Source organism: Oncorhynchus mykiss, chromosome 22 (assembly GCF_057628025.1).
Source record: "Oncorhynchus mykiss isolate SJ-2025 chromosome 22, ASM5762802v1, whole genome shotgun sequence".
Lineage (NCBI taxonomy): Eukaryota > Metazoa > Chordata > Actinopteri > Salmoniformes > Salmonidae > Oncorhynchus > Oncorhynchus mykiss.
The window spans coordinates 24,975,375-24,995,563 of record NC_143043.1 but is presented as its reverse complement, the minus strand read 5'-3'; positions in this window follow the sequence as shown (position 1 = coordinate 24,995,563).

Here is a 20,189-nt window from a genome sequence, read left to right as displayed (position 1 = left end):
AATGTTTTATATTTTATTTCTGCGTTTTGGGTAGCGCCGGCTATCGCAAAATCTGTTGTTTACGTGTCGAGCTGGCATTTTGGGGGGTGCATGCTATCAGATAATAGCTTCTGATGCTTTCGCCGAAAAGCATTTTAAAAATCTGACTTGCTGGCTAGGTTCACAACGAGTGTAGCTTTAATTCAATACCCTGCTTGTGAATTTTGATCAAGGTTTGAGTTTTAACGAGTACATTTAGCATTTAGCGTAGCGCATTTGCATTTCCAGGTGCCTACTTGGGACATATGCGTCTCAAGTAGGAGCAAGAAGTTAAACACATTGCAAATGTACAAAAGTCAACTAGCAAGTCAGTGTCCATCAGTCAATTAGATGTCATTATGACACCAAACTGATACCAATTGACACCAAACCCACTTTTTCCAACTCATTTAGAAGCCTACTATCACATATGTCAGAGCAGGCCCATAATTCACAGCGCCTTCAGTTTAAAACATAATAAAACATAAAACACATAGTTACGTTCTAGCTAATGTCAGTTCGGACATTATGTGTAGGCCCATGTGAGGCGACCCCGAATCCCGAGTTTCGGCTCGATAGGTCCTTCGGTGCCCGAGCAAAACCCTAATTGGTGCTGAAAATCCACTTTTTTACATGCCTTGCTACGGGGTCCTTGAATGAGCTATCGGACAGAAACGTTGGGGTCCGTCTCTATGGGCCGAGCCGGTTTCACTGCACCTAGCCTTGCGTCTCTGAGACTTTTCTAAATGTCGTCATTTTCGTAATGGTCAAAATGAATTGAAGTCATTGCAAATGTACGGTCCGAGAACCTTCTAGAGCCACCTAACTCACCACGCACTATCGACCGGAGGTCTAGAACAGGTTTGTAAAGTTTCGGAACTCTAGGTCTGACGGTTCTTTTTTAGCTCGAACAAAGCTAACTATTGCAGCCACTGACTGTCTCTACGCACCCCAATACGTCCCTCCTTCCAAGTTGTGTGTTAGTGTGATTTAGTTTTCCTTTGAAATTTTATGGGAAAAATGACTGATTTACAGTTCATGGGGGTTGCCTAATCACACATATGAAGTTTTGGACAGATCTGACTTTTTTAACCCTTCGAAACAGACACCAATTATGGCACTTCCGGTTGGCACAGGAAGCTATAAGTCAACACATATCCTCATTGGGGTATGCTTTTACAGAATCCTGAGTTTTAAGTCTTTACGTTCAGAACTGACTGATTTACACAGGGTTGAATGCACTATGTCTATCAAACTGCAAGGCAGGGTATGGATATACACTTTTAGGGTGATTTTAACCACTTCCGGTTGGTCCAGGAAGCTTAGAATCAACACAGGTAGACCTCATAGTGGCCTGATTGGACTGTCACCGAAGACAGGTTCATACGGCATTCATAACCCACATAGGCTTCAGGTTGAATTTAGGGGTGCAGGCAATGTATTCCTATGGGGAGAGATGTCATTGTAATCTGTGAGATCAAAAAACCCTGTTTTAGTGTGAAGGGTTAATGCCACATGGTCACGGTTAGGCTTGCACAGATCGGGAGGACCTTAGGAACATTCCTGTGGTGGAATTTTTCTTCTCACCCTAACGGTTCTCTCACTGTCACCCAAAATCAAATGACGTTGTGGGGTAGGCTTCATTTTGGGCCTACTTTTCTAATGGTCGCTGCGCTTAGACCGAGCGAGCTACGGTCATGCGGGATATCTCGTTGAAGTCGGCACAGTCTGGAGACTATGGTGATGCCATTTTTTGTGTTGATTTCAGAATGCCATTTTGGTGATGGTCCCTCTCCGTTTAATCTTCATCCTACCCCCTCCTTTTTTGAACATTCTGTTAAAAATCGCGCAACTTTTCAGCGTCCTGCTACTCATGCCAGGAATATAGTATATGCATATGATTAGTATGTGTGGATAGAAAACACTCTGAAGTTTCTAAAACTGGTTAAATCACGGCTGTGACTATAACAGAGCGTGTGTTTCATTGAAAAACGCAAGAAAAACTGCTCTCTGAAAGCAAAAAATAATTTCCATAAGTCACTTCCACCAGTTGTTAAAAGAGAACAGAATTTAATGGGAATTTGCCTGCACCTCATACAAATTCCGCACGATGGCGCCATTGTACTAATTTTCAATCGAATTAATTGTTGGAAAATACATCTGTTTGACCTCCAGTTTTCCAGTCTTCACCCGGATGCAGTTTAGGGAGAGATCAGATTGCATTGTTTTTGAAGTGAGGACCTATTGAAGAGACATCGCCCTGTAATCATTTTGATAGATTATAAACGTTTACTAATACCTAAAGTTGGATTACAAAAGGATTTCGAAGTGTTTTGTGAAAGTTTATCGTCGACTTTTTTAATTTTAAAAAATTACGCAGCGTTTAAAAACGATGATTTTTTCTGAATGACACAACTTCTATACAAAGCTATTTTGGGTATATATGGACCGATTTAAACGAAAAAAAGACCCAATAGTGATGTTTATGGGGCATATAGGAGTGCCAAGAAAGAAGCTCGTCTAAGGTAATGAATGTTTTATATTTTATTTCTGCGTTTTGGGTAGCGCCGGCTATCGCAAAATCTGTTGTTTACGTGTCGAGCTGGCATTTTGGGGGGTGCATGCTATCAGATAATAGCTTCTGATGCTTTCGCCGAAAAGCATTTTAAAAATCTGACTTGCTGGCTAGGTTCACAACGAGTGTAGCTTTAATTCAATACCCTGCTTGTGAATTTTGATCAAGGTTTGAGTTTTAACGAGTACATTTAGCATTTAGCGTAGCGCATTTGCATTTCCAGGTGCCTACTTGGGACATATGCGTCTCAAGTAGGAGCAAGAAGTTAAACACATTGCAAATGTACAAAAGTCAACTAGCAAGTCAGTGTCCATCAGTCAATTAGATGTCATTATGACACCAAACTGATACCAATTGACACCAAACCCACTTTTTCCAACTCATTTAGAAGCCTACTATCACATATGTCAGAGCAGGCCCATAATTCACAGCGCCTTCAGTTTAAAACATAATAAAACATAAAACACATAGTTACGTTCTAGCTAATGTCAGTTCGGACATTATGTGTAGGCCCATGTGAGGCGACCCCGAATCCCGAGTTTCGGCTCGATAGGTCCTTCGGTGCCCGAGCAAAACCCTAATTGGTGCTGAAAATCCACTTTTTTACATGCCTTGCTACGGGGTCCTTGAATGAGCTATCGGACAGAAACGTTGGGGTCCGTCTCTATGGGCCGAGCCGGTTTCACTGCACCTAGCCTTGCGTCTCTGAGACTTTTCTAAATGTTGTCATTTTCGTAATGGTCAAAATGAATTGAAGTCATTGCAAATGTACGGTCCGAGAACCTTCTAGAGCCACCTAACTCACCACGCACTATCGACCGGAGGTCTAGAACAGGTTTGTAAAGTTTCGGAACTCTAGGTCTGACGGTTCTTTTTTAGCTCGAACAAAGCTAACTATTGCAGCCACTGACTGTCTCTACGCACCCCAATACGTCCCTCCTTCCAAGTTGTGTGTTAGTGTGATTTAGTTTTCCTTTGAAATTTTATGGGAAAAATGACTGATTTACAGTTCATGGGGGTTGCCTAATCACACATATGAAGTTTTGGACAGATCTGACTTTTTTAACCCTTCGAAACAGACACCAATTATGGCACTTCCGGTTGGCACAGGAAGCTATAAGTCAACACATATCCTCATTGGGGTATGCTTTTACAGAATCCTGAGTTTTAAGTCTTTACGTTCAGAACTGACTGATTTACACAGGGTTGAATGCACTATGTCTATCAAACTGCAAGGCAGGGTATGGATATACACTTTTAGGGTGATTTTAACCACTTCCGGTTGGTCCAGGAAGCTTAGAATCAACACAGGTAGACCTCATAGTGGCCTGATTGGACTGTCACCGAAGACAGGTTCATACGGCATTCATAACCCACATAGGCTTCAGGTTGAATTTAGGGGTGCAGGCAATGTATTCCTATGGGGAGAGATGTCATTGTAATCTGTGAGATCAAAAAACCCTGTTTTAGTGTGAAGGGTTAATGCCACATGGTCACGGTTAGGCTTGCACAGATCGGGAGGACCTTAGGAACATTCCTGTGGTGGAATTTTTCTTCTCACCCTAACGGTTCTCTCACTGTCACCCAAAATCAAATGACGTTGTGGGGTAGGCTTCATTTTGGGCCTACTTTTCTAATGGTCGCTGCGCTTAGACCGAGCGAGCTACGGTCATGCGGGATATCTCGTTGAAGTCGGCACAGTCTGGAGACTATGGTGATGCCATTTTTTGTGTTGATTTCAGAATGCCATTTTGGTGATGGTCCCTCTCCGTTTAATCTTCATCCTACCCCCTCCTTTTTTGAACATTCTGTTAAAAATCGCGCAACTTTTCAGCGTCCTGCTACTCATGCCAGGAATATAGTATATGCATATGATTAGTATGTGTGGATAGAAAACACTCTGAAGTTTCTAAAACTGGTTAAATCACGGCTGTGACTATAACAGAGCGTGTGTTTCATTGAAAAACGCAAGAAAAACTGCTCTCTGAAAGCAAAAAATAATTTCCATAAGTCACTTCCACCAGTTGTTAAAAGAGAACAGAATTTAATGGGAATTTGCCTGCACCTCATACAAATTCCGCACGATGGCGCCATTGTACTAATTTTCAATCGAATTAATTGTTGGAAAATACATCTGTTTGACCTCCAGTTTTCCAGTCTTCACCCGGATGCAGTTTAGGGAGAGATCAGATTGCATTGTTTTTGAAGTGAGGACCTATTGAAGAGACATCGCCCTGTAATCATTTTGATAGATTATAAACGTTTACTAATACCTAAAGTTGGATTACAAAAGGATTTCGAAGTGTTTTGTGAAAGTTTATCGTCGACTTTTTTAATTTTAAAAAATTACGCAGCGTTTAAAAACGATGATTTTTTCTGAATGACACAACTTCTATACAAAGCTATTTTGGGTATATATGGACCGATTTAAACGAAAAAAAGACCCAATAGTGATGTTTATGGGGCATATAGGAGTGCCAAGAAAGAAGCTCGTCTAAGGTAATGAATGTTTTATATTTTATTTCTGCGTTTTGGGTAGCGCCGGCTATCGCAAAATCTGTTGTTTACGTGTCGAGCTGGCATTTTGGGGGGTGCATGCTATCAGATAATAGCTTCTGATGCTTTCGCCGAAAAGCATTTTAAAAATCTGACTTGCTGGCTAGGTTCACAACGAGTGTAGCTTTAATTCAATACCCTGCTTGTGAATTTTGATCAAGGTTTGAGTTTTAACGAGTACATTTAGCATTTAGCGTAGCGCATTTGCATTTCCAGGTGCCTACTTGGGACATATGCGTCTCAAGTAGGAGCAAGAAGTTAAACACATTGCAAATGTACAAAAGTCAACTAGCAAGTCAGTGTCCATCAGTCAATTAGATGTCATTATGACACCAAACTGATACCAATTGACACCAAACCCACTTTTTCCAACTCATTTAGAAGCCTACTATCACATATGTCAGAGCAGGCCCATAATTCACAGCGCCTTCAGTTTAAAACATAATAAAACATAAAACACATAGTTACGTTCTAGCTAATGTCAGTTCGGACATTATGTGTAGGCCCATGTGAGGCGACCCCGAATCCCGAGTTTCGGCTCGATAGGTCCTTCGGTGCCCGAGCAAAACCCTAATTGGTGCTGAAAATCCACTTTTTTACATGCCTTGCTACGGGGTCCTTGAATGAGCTATCGGACAGAAACGTTGGGGTCCGTCTCTATGGGCCGAGCCGGTTTCACTGCACCTAGCCTTGCGTCTCTGAGACTTTTCTAAATGTCGTCATTTTCGTAATGGTCAAAATGAATTGAAGTCATTGCAAATGTACGGTCCGAGAACCTTCTAGAGCCACCTAACTCACCACGCACTATCGACCGGAGGTCTAGAACAGGTTTCTAAAGTTTCGGAACTCTAGGTCTGACGGTTCTTTTTTAGCTCGAACAAAGCTAACTATTGCAGCCACTGACTGTCTCTACGCACCCCAATACGTCCCTCCTTCCAAGTTGTGTGTTAGTGTGATTTAGTTTTCCTTTGAAATTTTATGGGAAAAATGACTGATTTACAGTTCATGGGGGTTGCCTAATCACACATATGAAGTTTTGGACAGATCTGACTTTTTTAACCCTTCGAAACAGACACCAATTATGGCACTTCCGGTTGGCACAGGAAGCTATAAGTCAACACATATCCTCATTGGGGTATGCTTTTACAGAATCCTGAGTTTTAAGTCTTTACGTTCAGAACTGACTGATTTACACAGGGTTGAATGCACTATGTCTATCAAACTGCAAGGCAGGGTATGGATATACACTTTTAGGGTGATTTTAACCACTTCCGGTTGGTCCAGGAAGCTTAGAATCAACACAGGTAGACCTCATAGTGGCCTGATTGGACTGTCACCGAAGACAGGTTCATACGGCATTCATAACCCACATAGGCTTCAGGTTGAATTTAGGGGTGCAGGCAATGTATTCCTATGGGGAGAGATGTCATTGTAATCTGTGCGATCAAAAAACCCTGTTTTAGTGTGAAGGGTTAATGCCACACGGTCAAGGTTAGGCTTGCACAGATCGGGAGGACCTTAGGAACATTCCTGTGGTGGAATTTTTCTTCTCACCCTAACGGTTCTCTCACTGTCACCCAAAATCAAATGACGTTGTGGGGCAGGCTTCATTTTGGGCCTACTTTTCTAATGGTCGCTGCGCTTAGACCGAGCGAGCTACGGTCAAGCGGGATATCTCGTTGAAGTCGGCACAGTCTGGAGACTATGGTGATGCCATTTTTTGTGTTGATTTCAGAATGCCATTTTGGCGATGGTCCCTCTCCGTTTAAACACATTGCAAATGTACAAAAGTCAACTAGCAAGTCAGTGTCCATCAGTGAATTAGATGTCATTATGACACCAAACTGATACCAATTGACACCAAACCCACTTTTTCCAACTCATTTAGAAGCCTACTATCACATATGTCAGAGCAGGCCCATAATTCACAGCGCCTTCAGTTTAAAACATAATAAAACGTAAAACACATAGTTACGTTCTAGCTGCGGGTCCAGTTCGGACATTATGTGTAGGCCTATGTGAGGCGACCCCGAATCCCGAGTTTCGGCTCGATAGGTCCTTCGGTGCCCGAGCAAAACCCTAATTGGTGCTGAAAATCCACTTTTTTACATGCCTTGCTACGGGGTCCTTGAATGAGCTATCGGACAGAAACGTTGGGGTCCGTCTCTATGGGCCGAGCCGGTTTCACTGCACCTAGCCTTGTGTCTCTGAGACTTTTCTAAATGTCGTCATTTTCGTAATGGTCAAAATGAATTGAAGTCATTGCAAATGTACGAGGCTGTTCCTCGGTCCGAGAACCTTCTAGAGCCACCTAACTCACCACGCACTATCGACCGGAGGTCTAGAACAGGTTTCTAAAGTTTCGGAACTCTAGGTCTGACGGTTCTTTTTTAGCTTGAACAAAGCTAACTATTGCAGCCACTGACTGTCTCTACGCACCCCAATACGTCCCTCCTTCCAAGTTGTGTGTTAGTGTGATTTAGTTTTCCTTTGAAATTTTATGGGAAAAATGACTGATTTACAGTTCATGGGGGTTGCCTAATCACACATATGAAGTTTTGGACAGATCTGACTTTTTTAACCCTTCGAAACAGCCCCTGAGACACCAATTATGGCACTTCCGGTTGGCACAGGAAGCTATAAGTCAACACATATCCTCATTGGGGTATGCTTTTACAGAATCCTGAGTTTTAAGTCTTTACGTTCAGAACTGACTGATTTACACAGGGTTGAATGCACTATGTCTATCAAACTGCAAGGCAGGGTATGGATATACACTTTTAGGGTGATTTTAACCACTTCCGGTTGGTCCAGGAAGCTTAGAATCAACACAGGTAGACCTCATAGTGGCCTGATTGGACTGTCACCGAAGACAGGTTCATACGGCATTCATAACCCACATAGGCTTCAGGTTGAATTTAGGGGTGCAGGCAATGTATTCCTATGGGGAGAGATGTCATTGTAATCTGTGCGATCAAAAAACCCTGTTTTAGTGTGAAGGGTTAATGCCACACGGTCAAGGTTAGGCTTGCACAGATCGGGAGGACCTTAGGAACATTCCTGTGGTGGAATTTTTCTTCTCACCCTAACGGTTCTCTCACTGTCACCCAAAATCAAATGACGTTGTGGGGCAGGCTTCATTTTGGGCCTACTTTTCTAATGGTCGCTGCGCTTAGACCGAGCGAGCTACGGTCAAGCGGGATATCTCGTTGAAGTCGGCACAGTCTGTAGACTATGGTGATGCCATTTTTTGTGTTGATTTCAGAATGCCATTTTGGCGATGGTCCCTCTCCGTTTAAACACATTGCAAATGTACAAAAGTCAACTAGCAAGTCAGTGTCCATCAGTCAATTAGATGTCATTATGACACCAAACTGATACCAATTGACACCAAACCCACTTTTTCCAACTCATTTAGAAGCCTACTATCACATATGTCAGAGCAGGCCCATAATTCACAGCGCCTTCAGTTTAAAACATAATAAAACGTAAAACACATAGTTACGTTCTAGCTGCGGGTCCAGTTCGGACATTATGTGTAGGCCTATGTGAGGCGAACCCGAATCCCGAGTTTCGGCTCGATAGGTCCTTCGGTGCCCGAGCAAAACCCTAATTGGTGCTGAAAATCCACTTTTTTACATGCCTTGCTACGGGGTCCTTGAATGAGCTATCGGACAGAAACGTTGGGGTCCGTCTCTATGGGCCGAGCCGGTTTCACTGCACCTAGCCTTGTGTCTCTGAGACTTTTCTAAATGTCGTCATTTTCGTAATGGTCAAAATGAATTGAAGTCATTGCAAATGTACGAGGCTGTTCCTCGGTCCGAGAACCTTCTAGAGCCACCTAACTCACCACGCACTATCGACCGGAGGTCTAGAACAGGTTTCTAAAGTTTCGGAACTCTAGGTCTGACGGTTCTTTTTTAGCTCGAACAAAGCTAACTATTGCAGCCACTGACTGTCTCTACGCACCCCAATACGTCCCTCCTTCCAAGTTGTGTGTTAGTGTGATTTAGTTTTCCTTTGAAATTTTATGGGAAAAATGACTGATTTACAGTTCATGGGGGTTGCCTAATCACACATATGAAGTTTTGGACAGATCTGACTTTTTTAACCCTTCGAAACAGCCCCTGAGACACCAATTATGGCACTTCCGGTTGGCACAGGAAGCTATAAGTCAACACATATCCTCATTGGGGTATGCTTTTACAGAATCCTGAGTTTTAAGTCTTTACGTTCAGAACTGACTGATTTACACAGGGTTGAATGCACTATGTCTATCAAACTGCAAGGCAGGGTATGGATATACACTTTTAGGGTGATTTTAATCACTTCCGGTTGGTCCAGGAAGCTTAGAATCAACACAGGTAGACCTCATAGTGGCCTGATTGGACTGTCACCGAAGACAGGTTCATACGGCATTCATAACCCACATAGGCTTCAGGTTGAATTTAGGGGTGCAGGCAATGTATTCCTATGGGGAGAGATGTCATTGTAATCTGTGCGATCAAAAAACCCTGTTTTAGTGTGAAGGGTTAATGCCACACGGTCAAGGTTAGGCTTGCACAGATCGGGAGGACCTTAGGAACATTCCTGTGGTGGAATTTTTCTTCTCACCCTAACGGTTCTCTCACTGTCACCCAAAATCAAATGACGTTGTGGGGCAGGCTTCATTTTGGGCCTACTTTTCTAATGGTCGCTGCGCTTAGACCGAGCGAGCTACGGTCAAGCGGGATATCTCGTTGAAGTCGGCACAGTCTGGAGACTATGGTGATGCCATTTTTTGTGTTGATTTCAGAATGCCATTTTGGCGATGGTCCCTCTCCGTTTAAACACATTGCAAATGTACAAAAGTCAACTAGCAAGTCAGTGTCCATCAGTCAATTAGATGTCATTATGACACCAAACTGATACCAATTGACACCAAACCCACTTTTTCCAACTCATTTAGAAGCCTACTATCACATATGTCAGAGCAGGCCCATAATTCACAGCGCCTTCAGTTTAAAACATAATAAAACGTAAAACACATAGTTACGTTCTAGCTGCGGGTCCAGTTCGGACATTATGTGTAGGCCTATGTGAGGCGACCCCGAATCCCGAGTTTCGGCTCGATAGGTCCTTCGGTGCCCGAGCAAAACCCTAATTGGTGCTGAAAATCCACTTTTTTACATGCCTTGCTACGGGGTCCTTGAATGAGCTATCGGACAGAAACGTTGGGGTCCGTCTCTATGGGCCGAGCCGGTTTCACTGCACCTAGCCTTGTGTCTCTGAGACTTTTCTAAATGTCGTCATTTTCGTAATGGTCAAAATGAATTGAAGTCATTGCAAATGTACGAGGCTGGTCCTCGGTCCGAGAACCTTCTAGAGCCACCTAACTCACCACGCACTATCGACCGGAGGTCTAGAACAGGTTTCTAAAGTTTCGGAACTCTAGGTCTGACGGTTCTTTTTTAGCTTGAACAAAGCTAACTATTGCAGCCACTGACTGTCTCTACGCACCCCAATACGTCCCTCCTTCCAAGTTGTGTGTTAGTGTGATTTAGTTTTCCTTTGAAATTTTATGGGAAAAATGACTGATTTACAGTTCATGGGGGTTGCCTAATCACACATATGAAGTTTTGGACAGATCTGACTTTTTTAACCCTTCGAAACAGCCCCTGAGACACCAATTATGGCACTTCCGGTTGGCACAGGAAGCTATAAGTCAACACATATCCTCATTGGGGTATGCTTTTACAGAATCCTGAGTTTTAAGTCTTTACGTTCAGAACTGACTGATTTACACAGGGTTGAATGCACTATGTCTATCAAACTGCAAGGCAGGGTATGGATATACACTTTTAGGGTGATTTTAACCACTTCCGGTTGGTCCAGGAAGCTTAGAATCAACACAGGTAGACCTCATAGTGGCCTGATTGGACTGTCACCGAAGACAGGTTCATACGGCATTCATAACCCACATAGGCTTCAGGTTGAATTTAGGGGTGCAGGCAATGTATTCCTATGGGGAGAGATGTCATTGTAATCTGTGCGATCAAAAAACCCTGTTTTAGTGTGAAGGGTTAATGCCACACGGTCAAGGTTAGGCTTGCACAGATCGGGAGGACCTTAGGAACATTCCTGTGTTGGAATTTTTCTTCTCACCCTAACGGTTCTCTCACTGTCACCCAAAATCAAATGACGTTGTGGGGCAGGCTTCATTTTGGGCCTACTTTTCTAATGGTCGCTGCGCTTAGACCGAGCGAGCTACGGTCAAGCGGGATATCTCGTTGAAGTCGGCACAGTCTGGAGACTATGGTGATGCCATTTTTTGTGTTGATTTCAGAATGCCATTTTGGCGATGGTCCCTCTCCGTTTAAACACATTGCAAATGTACAAAAGTCAACTAGCAAGTCAGTGTCCATCAGTCAATTAGATGTCATTATGACACCAAACTGATACCAATTGACACCAAACCCACTTTTTCCAACTCATTTAGAAGCCTACTATCACATATGTCAGAGCAGGCCCATAATTCACAGCGCCTTCAGTTTAAAACATAATAAAACGTAAAACACATAGTTACGTTCTAGCTGCGGGTCCAGTTCGGACATTATGTGTAGGCCTATGTGAGGCGACCCCGAATCCCGAGTTTCGGCTCGATAGGTCCTTCGGTGCCCGAGCAAAACCCTAATTGGTGCTGAAAATCCACTTTTTTACATGCCTTGCTACGGGGTCCTTGAATGAGCTATCGGACAGAAACGTTGGGGTCCGTCTCTATGGGCCGAGCCGGTTTCACTGCACCTAGCCTTGTGTCTCTGAGACTTTTCTAAATGTCGTCATTTTTGTAATGGTCAAAATGAATTGAAGTCATTGCAAATGTACGAGGCTGTTCCTCGGTCCGAGAACCTTCTAGAGCCACCTAACTCACCACGCACTATCGACCGGAGGTCTAGAACAGGTTTCTAAAGTTTCGGAACTCTAGGTCTGACGGTTCTTTTTTAGCTCGAACAAAGCTAACTATTGCAGCCACTGACTGTCTCTACGCACCCCAATACGTCCCTCCTTCCAAGTTGTGTGTTAGTGTGATTTAGTTTTCCTTTGAAATTTTATGGGAAAAATGACTGATTTACAGTTCATGGGGGTTGCCTAATCACACATATGAAGTTTTGGACAGATCTGACTTTTTTAACCCTTCGAAACAGACACCAATTATGGCACTTCCGGTTGGCACAGGAAGCTATAAGTCAACACATATCCTCATTGGGGTATGCTTTTACAGAATCCTGAGTTTTAAGTCTTTACGTTCAGAACTGACTGATTTACACAGGGTTGAATGCACTATGTCTATCAAACTGCAAGGCAGGGTATGGATATACACTTTTAGGGTGATTTTAACCACTTCCGGTTGGTCCAGGAAGCTTAGAATCAACACAGGTAGACCTCATAGTGGCCTGATTGGACTGTCACCGAAGACAGGTTCATACGGCATTCATAACCCACATAGGCTTCAGGTTGAATTTAGGGGTGCAGGCAATGTATTCCTATGGGGAGAGATGTCATTGTAATCTGTGCGATCAAAAAACCCTGTTTTAGTGTGAAGGGTTAATGCCACACGGTCAAGGTTAGGCTTGCACAGATCGGGAGGACCTTAGGAACATTCCTGTGGTGGAATTTTTCTTCTCACCCTAACGGTTCTCTCACTGTCACCCAAAATCAAATGACGTTGTGGGGCAGGCTTCATTTTGGGCCTACTTTTCTAATGGTCGCTGCGCTTAGACCGAGCGAGCTACGGTCAAGCGGGATATCTCGTTGAAGTCGGCACAGTCTGGAGACTATGGTGATGCCATTTTTTGTGTTGATTTCAGAATGCCATTTTGGCGATGGTCCCTCTCCGTTTAAACACATTGCAAATGTACAAAAGTCAACTAGCAAGTCAGTGTCCATCAGTCAATTAGATGTCATTATGACACCAAACTGATACCAATTGACACCAAACCCACTTTTTCCAACTCATTTAGAAGCCTACTATCACATATGTCAGAGCAGGCCCATAATTCACAGCGCCTTCAGTTTAAAACATAATAAAACGTAAAACACATAGTTACGTTCTAGCTGCGGGTCCAGTTCGGACATTATGTGTAGGCCTATGTGAGGCGACCCCGAATCCCGAGTTTCGGCTCGATAGGTCCTTCGGTGCCCGAGCAAAACCCTAATTGGTGCTGAAAATCCACTTTTTTACATGCCTTGCTACGGGGTCCTTGAATGAGCTATCGGACAGAAACGTTGGGGTCCGTCTCTATGGGCCGAGCCGGTTTCACTGCACCTAGCCTTGTGTCTCTGAGACTTTTCTAAATGTCGTCATTTTCGTAATGGTCAAAATGAATTGAAGTCATTGCAAATGTACGAGGCTGTTCCTCGGTCCGAGAACCTTCTAGAGCCACCTAACTCACCACGCACTATCGACCGGAGGTCTAGAACAGGTTTCTAAAGTTTCGGAACTCTAGGTCTGACGGTTCTTTTTTAGCTCGAACAAAGCTAACTATTGCAGCCACTGACTGTCTCTACGCACCCCAATACGTCCCTCCTTCCAAGTTGTGTGTTAGTGTGATTTAGTTTTCCTTTGAAATTTTATGGGAAAAATGACTGATTTACAGTTCATGGGGGTTGCCTAATCACACATATGAAGTTTTGGACAGATCTGACTTTTTTAACCCTTCGAAACAGACACCAATTATGGCACTTCCGGTTGGCACAGGAAGCTATAAGTCAACACATATCCTCATTGGGGTATGCTTTTACAGAATCCTGAGTTTTAAGTCTTTACGTTCAGAACTGACTGATTTACACAGGGTTGAATGCACTATGTCTATCAAACTGCAAGGCAGGGTATGGATATACACTTTTAGGGTGATTTTAACCACTTCCGGTTGGTCCAGGAAGCTTAGAATCAACACAGGTAGACCTCATAGTGGCCTGATTGGACTGTCACCGAAGACAGGTTCATACGGCATTCATAACCCACATAGGCTTCAGGTTGAATTTAGGGGTGCAGGCAATGTATTCCTATGGGGAGAGATGTCATTGTAATCTGTGCGATCAAAAAACCCTGTTTTAGTGTGAAGGGTTAATGCCACACGGTCACGGTTAGGCTTGCACAGATCGGGAGGACCTTAGGAACATTCCTGTGGTGGAATTTTTCTTCTCACCCTAACGGTTCTCTCACTGTCACCCAAAATCAAATGACGTTGTGGGGCAGGCTTCATTTTGGGCCTACTTTTCTAATGGTCGCTGCGCTTAGACCGAGCGAGCTACGGTCAAGCGGGATATCTCGTTGAAGTCGGCACAGTCTGGAGACTATGGTGATGCCATTTTTTGTGTTGATTTCAGAATGCCATTTTGGCGATGGTCCCTCTCCGTTTAAACACATTGCAAATGTACAAAAGTCAACTAGCAAGTCAGTGTCCATCAGTCAATTAGATGTCATTATGACACCAAACTGATACCAATTGACACCAAACCCACTTTTTCCAACTCATTTAGAAGCCTACTATCACATATGTCAGAGCAGGCCCATAATTCACAGCGCCTTCAGTTTAAAACATAATAAAACGTAAAACACATAGTTACGTTCTAGCTGCGGGTCCAGTTCGGACATTATGTGTAGGCCTATGTGAGGCGACCCCGAATCCCGAGTTTCGGCTCGATAGGTCCTTCGGTGCCCGAGCAAAACCCTAATTGGTGCTGAAAATCCACTTTTTTACATGCCTTGCTACGGGGTCCTTGAATGAGCTATCGGACAGAAACGTTGGGGTCCGTCTCTATGGGCCGAGCCGGTTTCACTGCACCTAGCCTTGTGTCTCTGAGACTTTTCTAAATGTCGTCATTTTCGTAATGGTCAAAATGAATTGAAGTCATTGCAAATGTACGAGGCTGTTCCTCGGTCCGAGAACCTTCTAGAGCCACCTAACTCACCACGCACTATCGACCGGAGGTCTAGAACAGGTTTCTAAAGTTTCGGAACTCTAGGTCTGACGGTTCTTTTTTAGCTCGAACAAAGCTAACTATTGCAGCCACTGACTGTCTCTACGCACCCCAATACGTCCCTCCTTCCAAGTTGTGTGTTAGTGTGATTTAGTTTTCCTTTGAAATTTTATGGGAAAAATGACTGATTTACAGTTCATGGGGGTTGCCTAATCACACATATGAAGTTTTGGACAGATCTGACTTTTTTAACCCTTCGAAACAGACACCAATTATGGCACTTCCGGTTGGCACAGGAAGCTATAAGTCAACACATATCCTCATTGGGGTATGCTTTTACAGAATCCTGAGTTTTAAGTCTTTACGTTCAGAACTGACTGATTTACACAGGGTTGAATGCACTATGTCTATCAAACTGCAAGGCAGGGTATGGATATACACTTTTAGGGTGATTTTAACCACTTCCGGTTGGTCCAGGAAGCTTAGAATCAACACAGGTAGACCTCATAGTGGCCTGATTGGACTGTCACCGAAGACAGGTTCATACGGCATTCATAACCCACATAGGCTTCAGGTTGAATTTAGGGGTGCAGGCAATGTATTCCTATGGGGAGAGATGTCATTGTAATCTGTGCGATCAAAAAACCCTGTTTTAGTGTGAAGGGTTAATGCCACACGGTCAAGGTTAGGCTTGCACAGATCGGGAGGACCTTAGGAACATTCCTGTGGTGGAATTTTTCTTCTCACCCTAACGGTTCTCTCACTGTCACCCAAAATCAAATGACGTTGTGGGGCAGGCTTCATTTTGGGCCTACTTTTCTAATGGTCGCTGCGCTTAGACCGAGCGAGCTACGGTCAAGCGGGATATCTCGTTGAAGTCGGCACAGTCTGGAGACTATGGTGATGCCATTTTTTGTGTTGATTTCAGAATGCCATTTTGGCGATGGTCCCTCTCCGTTTAAACACATTGCAAATGTACAAAAGTCAACTAGCAAGTCAGTGTCCATCAGTCAATTAGATGTCATTATGACACCAAACTGATACCAATTGACACCAAACCCACTTTTTCCAACTCATTTAGAAGCCTACTATCACATATGTCAGAGCAGGCCCATAATTCACAGCGCCTTCAGTTTAAAACATAATAAAACGTAAAACACATAGTTACGTTCTAGCTGCGGGTCCAGTTCGGACATTATGTGTAGGCCTATGTGAGGCGACCCCGAATCCCGAGTTTCGGCTCGATAGGTCCTTCGGTGCCCGAGCAAAACCCTAATTGGTGCTGAAAATCCACTTTTTTACATGCCTTGCTACGGGGTCCTTGAATGAGCTATCGGACAGAAACGTTGGGGTCCGTCTCTATGGGCCGAGCCGGTTTCACTGCACCTAGCCTTGTGTCTCTGAGACTTTTCTAAATGTCGTCATTTTCGTAATGGTCAAAATGAATTGAAGTCATTGCAAATGTACGAGGCTGTTCCTCGGTCCGAGAACCTTCTAGAGCCACCTAACTCACCACGCACTATCGACCGGAGGTCTAGAACAGGTTTCTAAAGTTTCGGAACTCTAGGTCTGACGGTTCTTTTTTAGCTCGAACAAAGCTAACTATTGCAGCCACTGACTGTCTCTACGCACCCCAATACGTCCCTCCTTCCAAGTTGTGTGTTAGTGTGATTTAGTTTTCCTTTGAAATTTTATGGGAAAAATGACTGATTTACAGTTCATGGGGGTTGCCTAATCACACATATGAAGTTTTGGACAGATCTGACTTTTTTAACCCTTCGAAACAGACACCAATTATGGCACTTCCGGTTGGCACAGGAAGCTATAAGTCAACACATATCCTCATTGGGGTATGCTTTTACAGAATCCTGAGTTTTAAGTCTTTACGTTCAGAACTGACTGATTTACACAGGGTTGAATGCACTATGTCTATCAAACTGCAAGGCAGGGTATGGATATACACTTTTAGGGTGATTTTAACCACTTCCGGTTGGTCCAGGAAGCTTAGAATCAACACAGGTAGACCTCATAGTGGCCTGATTGGACTGTCACTGAAGACAGGTTCATACGGCATTCATAACCCACATAGGCTTCAGGTTGAATTTAGGGGTGCAGGCAATGTATTCCTATGGGGAGAGATGTCATTGTAATCTGTGCGATCAAAAAACCCTGTTTTAGTGTGAAGGGTTAATGCCACACGGTCAAGGTTAGGCTTGCACAGATCGGGAGGACCTTAGGAACATTCCTGTGGTGGAATTTTTCTTCTCACCCTAACGGTTCTCTCACTGTCACCCAAAATCAAATGACGTTGTGGGGCAGGCTTCATTTTGGGCCTACTTTTCTAATGGTCGCTGCGCTTAGACCGAGCGAGCTACGGTCAAGCGGGATATCTCGTTGAAGTCGGCACAGTCTGGAGACTATGGTGATGCCATTTTTTGTGTTGATTTCAGAATGCCATTTTGGCGATGGTCCCTCTCCGTTTAAACACATTGCAAATGTACAAAAGTCAACTAGCAAGTCAGTGTCCATCAGTCAATTAGATGTCATTATGACACCAAACTGATACCAATTGACACCAAACCCACTTTTTCCAACTCATTTAGAAGCCTACTATCACATATGTCAGAGCAGGCCCATAATTCACAGCGCCTTCAGTTTAAAACATAATAAAACGTAAAACACATAGTTACGTTCTAGCTGCGGGTCCAGTTCGGACATTATGTGTAGGCCTATGTGAGGCGACCCCGAATCCCGAGTTTCGGCTCGATAGGTCCTTCGGTGCCCGAGCAAAACCCTAATTGGTGCTGAAAATCCACTTTTTTACATGCCTTGCTACGGGGTCCTTGAATGAGCTATCGGACAGAAACGTTGGGGTCCGTCTCTATGGGCCGAGCCGGTTTCACTGCACCTAGCCTTGTGTCTCTGAGACTTTTCTAAATGTCGTCATTTTCGTAATGGTCAAAATGAATTGAAGTCATTGCAAATGTACGAGGCTGTTCCTCGGTCCGAGAACCTTCTAGAGCCACCTAACTCACCACGCACTATCGACCGGAGGTCTAGAACAGGTTTCTAAAGTTTCGGAACTCTAGGTCTGACGGTTCTTTTTTAGCTCGAACAAAGCTAACTATTGCAGCCACTGACTGTCTCTACGCACCCCAATACGTCCCTCCTTCCAAGTTGTGTGTTAGTGTGATTTAGTTTTCCTTTGAAATTTTATGGGAAAAATGACTGATTTACAGTTCATGGGGGTTGCCTAATCACACATATGAAGTTTTGGACAGATCTGACTTTTTTAACCCTTCGAAACAGACACCAATTATGGCACTTCCGGTTGGCACAGGAAGCTATAAGTCAACACATATCCTCATTGGGGTATGCTTTTACAGAATCCTGAGTTTTAAGTCTTTACGTTCAGAACTGACTGATTTACACAGGGTTGAATGCACTATGTCTATCAAACTGCAAGGCAGGGTATGGATATACACTTTTAGGGTGATTTTAACCACTTCCGGTTGGTCCAGGAAGCTTAGAATCAACACAGGTAGACCTCATAGTGGCCTGATTGGACTGTCACCGAAGACAGGTTCATACGGCATTCATAACCCACATAGGCTTCAGGTTGAATTTAGGGGTGCAGGCAATGTATTCCTATGGGGAGAGATGTCATTGTAATCTGTGCGATCAAAAAACCCTGTTTTAGTGTGAAGGGTTAATGCCACACGGTCACGGTTAGGCTTGCACAGATCGGGAGGACCTTAGGAACATTCCTGTGGTGGAATTTTTCTTCTCACCCTAACGGTTCTCTCACTGTCACCCAAAATCAAATGACGTTGTGGGGCAGGCTTCATTTTGGGCCTACTTTTCTAATGGTCGCTGCGCTTAGACCGAGCGAGCTACGGTCAAGCGGGATATCTCGTTGAAGTCGGCACAGTCTGGAGACTATGGTGATGCCATTTTTTGTGTTGATTTCAGAATGCCATTTTGGCGATGGTCCCTCTCCGTTTAAACACATTGCAAATGTACAAAAGTCAACTAGCAAGTCAGTGTCCATCAGTCAATTAGATGTCATTATGACACCAAACTGATACCAATTGACACCAAACCCACTTTTTCCAACTCATTTAGAAGCCTACTATCACATATGTCAGAGCAGGCCCATAATTCACAGCGCCTTCAGTTTAAAACATAATAAAACGTAAAACACATAGTTACGTTCTAGCTGCGGGTCCAGTTCGGACATTATGTGTAGGCCTATGTGAGGCGACCCCGAATCCCGAGTTTCGGCTCGATAGGTCCTTCGGTGCCCGAGCAAAACCCTAATTGGTGCTGAAAATCCACTTTTTTACATGCCTTGCTACGGGGTCCTTGAATGAGCTATCGGACAGAAACGTTGGGGTCCGTCTCTATGGGCCGAGCCGGTTTCACTGCACCTAGCCTTGTGTCTCTGAGACTTTTCTAAATGTCGTCATTTTCGTAATGGTCAAAATGAATTGAAGTCATTGCAAATGTACGAGGCTGTTCCTCGGTCCGAGAACCTTCTAGAGCCACCTAACTCACCACGCACTATCGACCGGAGGTCTAGAACAGGTTTCTAAAGTTTCGGAACTCTAGGTCTGACGGTTCTTTTTTAGCTCGAACAAAGCTAACTATTGCAGCCACTGACTGTCTCTACGCACCCCAATACGTCCCTCCTTCCAAGTTGTGTGTTAGTGTGATTTAGTTTTCCTTTGAAATTTTATGGGAAAAATGACTGATTTACAGTTCATGGGGGTTGCCTAATCACACATATGAAGTTTTGGACAGATCTGACTTTTTTAACCCTTCGAAACAGACACCAATTATGGCACTTCCGGTTGGCACAGGAAGCTATAAGTCAACACATATCCTCATTGGGGTATGCTTTTACAGAATCCTGAGTTTTAAGTCTTTACGTTCAGAACTGACTGATTTACACAGGGTTGAATGCACTATGTCTATCAAACTGCAAGGCAGGGTATGGATATACACTTTTAGGGTGATTTTAACCACTTCCGGTTGGTCCAGGAAGCTTAGAATCAACACAGGTAGACCTCATAGT